The sequence below is a fragment of the Schistocerca nitens genome, chromosome 8, assembly GCF_023898315.1.
Source record: "Schistocerca nitens isolate TAMUIC-IGC-003100 chromosome 8, iqSchNite1.1, whole genome shotgun sequence".
Classification (NCBI taxonomy): Eukaryota; Metazoa; Arthropoda; class Insecta; order Orthoptera; family Acrididae; genus Schistocerca; species Schistocerca nitens.
In genome coordinates, this window is record NC_064621.1 from 365,602,087 (window position 1) to 365,609,666 (window position 7,580).

The window sequence follows — 7,580 nt, forward strand, 5'->3', positions numbered from 1 at the left end:
TGAATGAGTGGCACAGTGTAAACTGTTCAACAGCATTGTAAAAAAATGGTTCAAATGGCTCTGAGCACTATGGGACTCAACTGCTGAGGTCATTAGTCCCCTAGAACTTAGAACTAGTTAAACCTAACTAACCTAAGGACATCACAAACATCCATGCCCGAGGCAGGATTCGAACCTGCGACCGTAGCGGTCTTGCGGTTCCAGTCTGCAGCGCCTTTAACCGCACGGCCACTTCGGCCGGCAACAACAACAGCATTGTAACAAAACAACAAAAGAAGGAAAAACAGTTGATTGAGTACAGCTCATAGCCTGTGTAGTCAGCACCGCACACACGCTATTAAAAATGTTTTGGCTGTTTGGGACCTGTCTCTCCTCCAAGTTCTTCCAAACTTCAAAATATAACCTACAGCTTTACAGGACTATTATTATTCTTGTCACTGGTAATTCAGAACAGCTCTGTAGAGCCAAATGCCAGACTGTGAGGTACATGTGAGAACCTCTTCCTGTGTGATGCAACTCTGCACAGTGACAGCTGGCAGTTGTTTGTACAGCTGTCAGCTGTTTTTAGCGAACTCCACTCTGGTGGGCAGAAGACGCTCTGTGACAGAGGAACGCAAACTTGGAATCCCACACTGCTCTTATTGTGTTTTGCTTAAGTATCATAAAGTGCACGTAAACCCACAACTCTTTGAAGAATCGAAGTACCAAGTATAAAACAGCTTCGAACTTCTAGTTACTTTACAAATGAGTTAATGTGTCAAATATTTGATGTTAAGAATGTAAGGAAGGAAAAGTTTAGAAAAGTTTGAAGTTACGTTTAAAATTTGTTGGAAGTCACTACGTGCTGTTATTATTAAAAAATGGATGAGTATAGCCTGGGAAATATCTACTCCAGTTTAAGAAGAAGAAAAAAAAATTGTTTTTCACGCTTCTCAATGTTTATGACGTCATAACTCCTGAACTGTGTGTCGTATAATGATAAAATTTCGCAGACATATTCATTGGTAGATATCGTCTGCAAAATGTTTTGCGGATAGAATTACTAATAAAGTTGTAATAAACTAGAACGTCATACTTGATGTGGCAATTTTAGTGTGTGAACAGTGAAAATGTAGTCAGCTGTAAGCCGTTTTAGTTTCATAACTTTGTAGGGGTGTCAGCGAGAGAAAGTTCCTTGATGGTATGAAATTATTTGTAAAGTCAATAAGCCCTCTCATTCTCAAATACTGGAAGAATATGATCTGGGTATTTGCTCGCAGTGAGTTACGCTGACTCTATATGTATGCAGAGTTTCTAATTGTAATGCAATGAAGAAAAAGAATAGCGACACAAAAAAAATTAATGCAGAGTACCGGTAACGAAATTTCGGGAATACATTTGTCTAGCTAACATATTTAAACGATGAACATTAATCAAAGAGCGAGATAAGATAATTTCGAATTGAAAGGGTGCTACGTTAATAACCGGTGTAACCTCCAGAATGTTGAATGCAAACGTGCATGCATTGTGTCGTACAGGTGTGGAATGTCAGTTGGTGGTATGGAGTTCCATGTCTGTTGCACTTAGTCGGTCAATAGAGGACGATTAATGATCGTTGATGATGAAACTAGAGTTGTCTTCCAATGATGTCTCATATGTGCTAGATTGGAGACAGAGATGGTGATACCGCAGGCCAAGGCAACATGTCACCCGCTGTAGAGAACGTTGGTTTGCAACAGCGGTATGTGGCCGTGCGTTATCCTGTTGGAAAACATCCCCTGCTATTCATGAATGTTTGCACAACAGGTCGAATCACAAAATCGACGTACAAACTTGTAGTCAGGTTGAGTGGGATAAGCAAGAGAGCACTCCTGCTGTCATATGAAATCGTATCTCGGACCATAACTCAGGTGAGTGTCCAGTACGTCTAGCATTCAGACATGTTGGATGCAGGCCCTCAACTTACCTTTTTCTAACCAAAACACGGCTACCACTGGTACGAAGGCAGAACCAGCTTTCATCAGAAAATACAACAGACCTCCACCCTGCACTCCAGTGAGCTCTTGCTTGACACGGCTGAAGTCGCAAATGGGCGTGATTTGGAGTCACTGGAATGCACGCTACAGGGCGTCTAGCTCGGAGCTGTTCTAAAGTAAGCGATTTGTAACATTTCGCTGTGTCACTATGGTGTCAACTACTGCTCGAATTGCTGCTAACGATGCAGCACGATGCGCCAGAGCAATACGACGAACTCGATGGTCTTCCCTCTCGGTGGTGCCACTGGGCCGTCCGGAGCCCGGTCTTCTTGCGACCGTACATTCCCGTGACCACCGCTAGCAGCTATCATGTACGATGGCTGCATTGCTGCCATATCGCAGAAGGAACATTCGACTTCTCGTAGCCCTATTATACGACCTCGTTCAAACTCAGTGAGGTGTTGATCATGGCGTCTTTCTCGCCTTAAAGACATTCTTGACTAATATCAACTCACCACGTCCAAAACCAAAGGTAACTAACGCTCACGGCCGTTACAGCGCATGTTTAAAGCAAACCTGATTTGCATCCTCATGCGACTGCCGCGAAATTTGAATAGACATCATCTTTCACATGTTGAAACACGCCTGCGTACTTTCGTTTATGTCGCACAACTCCTTCTTGTTGTTGCGATTTTTTTTCTGTCACTGCATTTGTCTCAGTGTCTCAATGAGTAGGTTATGACAGCATTTTAATTTTTAAATTCAGTCACTAATTACGCAAGTACTGAAAATCAAATATTTGTTGCCCTTGGAGGCTGTTGGATAAGCAATTTGAAACTGAGACAATGAACCGTGAACAATGAACCGGACATAACCTCTCTGGTTAGGAATGACAATAGTAATGGTTAAACGAGCGCTTTTGTATAAATTCAGTATACTTGGCACTATTTTTGAATGCGCCTCAGTTTAATAGCTTTCCTTTTAGTTCATGAATTGTGGTTTTATGTATTTTGGAAGTCGTACTATCTATGTTCCCCGTTATAGGCGTTACAAGGTTTACTAAGCAGTATGTAACGGATCGAAAACAACAAATTGTGCAACTGCAGACGTGCTTGTTGACCTTCGACTCTCAAACTTTACTAGGCCCTGTGTCTATTCATGGAACTAGATGTCCTGCAGATCGTTATGTGCAAGCTTTCAGGCAGTGCTCTAAATGCCTCCGATACGGTTGGATCCTGTACTGAATATCATAGACGGCGAAGAGCTCAGGAATTAGTTGCGTTTGATAAATAGGCTTCAGGGATGCGCTGAACTTTACTCGTATGCCAGGGTTCGCTTCCGTCACTGGGGGACAACATATTTTCTATCCTAGGCCAATTGTTTCTGTTCAAACGAACATCAGCACTCCAGATCACGAAAACAAAGAACTTTTCCCGCCGCTGCCCACGACAACTTTACTCGTTGTCAGTGCGCAAACGCGATTGATGCTAAACGTGTGGATGGGCCTCTTCAGATAAGCATTACTCACCAAGAGGAAGTACGTGACACCGTAATGTACAAGAGTGGCCTCAGTACCGAAACGTGCTATATCCCAAGCAACATGCAATCACTCCTATGACCCAGAATCCCTACGTGTCTGGTGCTCACGGGATAACAACTTCTCAAGTTCTAAATCAACGACAGCCTCTTGTTTGCAATGAACTAATCGGTAAGATAATAAATGTTATAGACAGTGTCATTCGAAATACGTGACGAAACAATGCTAAGGACGATAACAGTATCAGGCTTCTACTAGCAGGCATCTTTGGTTCTCTCCCGGTCTAAATAATGAAGTCTACAAAAGTATTGCAGTGGAACGCAACTCCAATAGAGAAAGCTCACAAAGAGAATTACGTATTGCACAGCCTGATATAGTTCTGTTACGTGAAACATGATGTAAGTCTTAGCAGACTGTTCGCTTTGAAAATTATTTCGTAACAAGGGAGGACCTTCTCAATGGGAAAGGTGGCGTCGCTATATTAGTAAAAACTGCGCTGCGGCATAAAAAATTCCCACTCAGTGCCACAAACAATCAAATCGAATTACATCTACATCTATATGGTAGCTCCGCATTTCACACTTAAGTGCCTGGCAGAGGGTTCATCGAACCATTTTCATACTACTTCTCTACCATTCCACTCTCGAGTGGCGCGTGGGAAAAAGGAACACCTAAATCTTCCCGTTCGAGCTCTGTTTTCTCTTATTTTATTATGATGATCATTTCTCCCTATGTAGGTGGGTGTCAACAAAATATTTTCGCATTCGGAAGAGAAAGTTGGTGATTGAAATTTCGCAAATAGATCTCGCCGCAAAGAAAACCGCCTTTGCTTCAGTGGCTGCCACCCCAACTCGCGAATCATATCAGTGACACACTCACCCCTATTGCGCGATAACACGAAAAGAGCTGCCCTTCTTTGCACTTTTTTGATGTCCTCCGTCAATCCAACCTGGTAAGGATCCCACACCGCGCAGCAGTATTCCAGCAGAGGAAGGACAAGTGTAATGTAGGCTGACTCCTTAGTGGGTTTGTCGCATCTTGTAAGTGTCCTGCCAAAAAAGCGCAGTCTTTGTTTCGCCTTCCCCACGATATTATCAATGTGGTCTGTCCAATTTAAGTTGCTCGTAACTGTAATTCCTAGGTATTTAGTCGAATTGACAGCCCTTAGATTTGTGTGATTTGTCGTATACCCAAAATTTATCGGGTTTCTGTTAGTACCCATGTGGATGACCTCGCACTTTCCTTTGTTTAGTGCCAATTGCCACTTTTCGCACCGTACAGAAATTCTCTCTAGATCATTTTGGAATTGGAATTGATCGTCTGCTGATTTTATTAGACGGTAAATTACAGCGTCATCTGCAAACAATCTAAGGGGGGCTGCTCAGATTAGTACCTAGATCATTTATGTAAATCAGGAACAGCAGAGGGCCTATGACACTACCTTGCGGAACGCCAGCTATCACTTCTGTTCTACTCGATGATTCACCGTCTATCACTACGAACTGTGACCTCTCTGAGAGGAAATCACGAATCCAGTCACACAACTGAGACGATAGTCCATATGCACGCAATTGCATTAATAGTCGCTTGTGAGGAACGGTATCAAAAGCCTTCTGGAAATCTAGCAATATGGAATCGATCTGAGATCCCTTGTCGACAGCACTTATTACTTCATGGGAATAAACACCTAGCTGTTGCACAAGAACGATATTTTCTGAATCTGTGTTGGTTATGTATCAATAAGTCATTTTCTTCAAAGTGATTCATAATGTTCGAGTACAGTATATGCTGTGTAAATACAAACTACTCAAAAAACCTTTTACAGTAGTCTCTGTGTATAAAGCTCCCCACTATAGACTCGCGGAAGATGACTTGAGACTCCTAATAAGCCAGCTTTGGCCTTCTTTTATAACTGGTGGTGGCCTGAATTTCCATCATTTTACACGGGGATGTGACATGGCTGTCAGGAATGGCGGGGCTCTGATGGATGTTATCGAAGACAGTAACCTAGTGATAATCAACGATGGAGTTCCCACTACGGCGTCTGCTCCCTCCCGTACAATTTCTGCATTAGATATAACGCTTTGTACCCTTCGTTTTACTGAACATCCTAACTGGCTCGTTAAGACTGACTCAATGAGAACAGATCATCTCCCAACAGAATTCTTCAATAACATAAACGTTGATACGAAATAAATGTTTTATGCTAATAGTAAGTGGAAAATTTCAGAAGCCAACTGGGACAAATATCGCGTTACAGTTTGAAGAAACCTCGAAACTACAGAAAGCAACGTACAGGAAAAAGAAACATACCATGCTATAGACGCCGCAGCCAATATCAGCATTCCTAAGAAAAAAAAAGCATTTACTGTACGAAGCAACATTTCCCCCCCCCCCCCCCCATGGTGGAATCCCGACTGCTGTAGAAAAGTTGCGAAACGTCAACTTACTTTGAAGAATCCTAGCATGGATAGTACTTGGAAGTGAGAAAAAAACGCTCGTTTAAACAAATTCCCGATAAAAAGAAAACCTGTGAGAGGTGGCATGAACCCCCTCATATTTCTATCTTACTGTGAGTAATTCGATTTTCCTCTCTAATTGCATGCGGTGAAAAGTTGCTATTCCTTCACATGTGGACTTCCCACGCAGCGTCTCTCGTCACCCGGGTGGTCCGCTGACAGGCGGGTTCTGCTGATCTTGAGAGGGTTAAGCCGATGGGTGTGAGGGAGTCGAGTGGATGCTTTCCAGACGCCGACATTGTCACAAGAGCGGGGGCGACACGCCCACAGGGGCCTGACGGAGTGACTGGGCTAGAGATTTCGTTACTTCGCAGAAACTTAGTGAAAACACTTTCTGGCGGGCTACCAGCGAGGCGTGGGAATGACTTGTGTTCCCAGGCAGTCTTGGCAGGCAAATTCCCGCGTTTTCTGCAAAATCATAACTGTGATTGGCTTGCTCAGGGGATATCTCCGTGACGTAGCAAAATCGGTGCAGAGATTGGCTCCAAGTATCTCCATTGGTGGAATAGTAGTGGTTAGGCAATAGGGTGTAATTTTCCGCCGGTTTTGGAGTTGCTGATTGGAACGTTTAACCACGGCCACTGTCGTGGGGGCGGGAATGTTCTGTGTTTTGGCTTGTAAGGGTGCTCTTGAGTGGAGTAGGCTCTCGCCTTTCGGTCGGAGTAGGTTACAAGACTGAGCTCTCGCTGCTCTGGACAGCCTGCCTTCCGTTGGCTGTCTAACATACTTTCTTTTAAGTGTAACTTTTTGGCGAAGTTGCTGAAGTTTTGACTTCAACGTAACTTTCCGAGTACAGTTGGTAATTGAGCGTTCTGCGTACAAGCGGCCTATATTGTCCGTCTTGAGCAGTTTTGGCTAAAGTTGACTGTATCGGAGTTACTGTGTGACATCGATTGTTAAAATCAATCACTGAACCATCAGTGATTGTGTGGCGAGCCTTCTTCGTCTCCCTCAGAGGCGCATTTAAATTGCTAGCAAGTCTTTAGTCTGGAACAACCAGACCAGGATAATTTGTTTCGGGCTATACTCTCGACATTATCATCACCACGACGGGACGTCGAAGCAAGCAGCCATCGCCTCCGGTACGCCAGATTGTGTCCTTGCAGTTAAGAAGACAGCTTGGTAATGTATGTCCGCAGCACCGGCAGGTTAGGGAATTTTCCTCAGTGATAATCAGAACTCAGCAGAGCGCGCCTGTTCCCGTCTTTTCTTATGTGGTTCTGTCTTGGATGTCCATTGTCTGAGTTCTCTCTACTGTAGTAGCAATTAATGTTGGGTTGGCTGGGTGTTTCTCTTAAGATTTGAGTTGCAAGGAATTGTCTCCGCATACCACTTGGTCATAAACGTCACAAGCTAGTTTATGGACAACTTCACCTTCACAGCTTTTATTTGAGTATCCAATTGACGTATTGTAAATGCTTCATGTGTTTTGTTTATTATTTTGAGTTTAATCATAATAAATCAAATTGTTATTTTTTTTGACAGAACTTTCATTCTGTGGATCGGTAAAGCAAACCTTTCATTTCTCACTACATTAATGAATCTTTCCTTTATCAAATTAATTTCTAT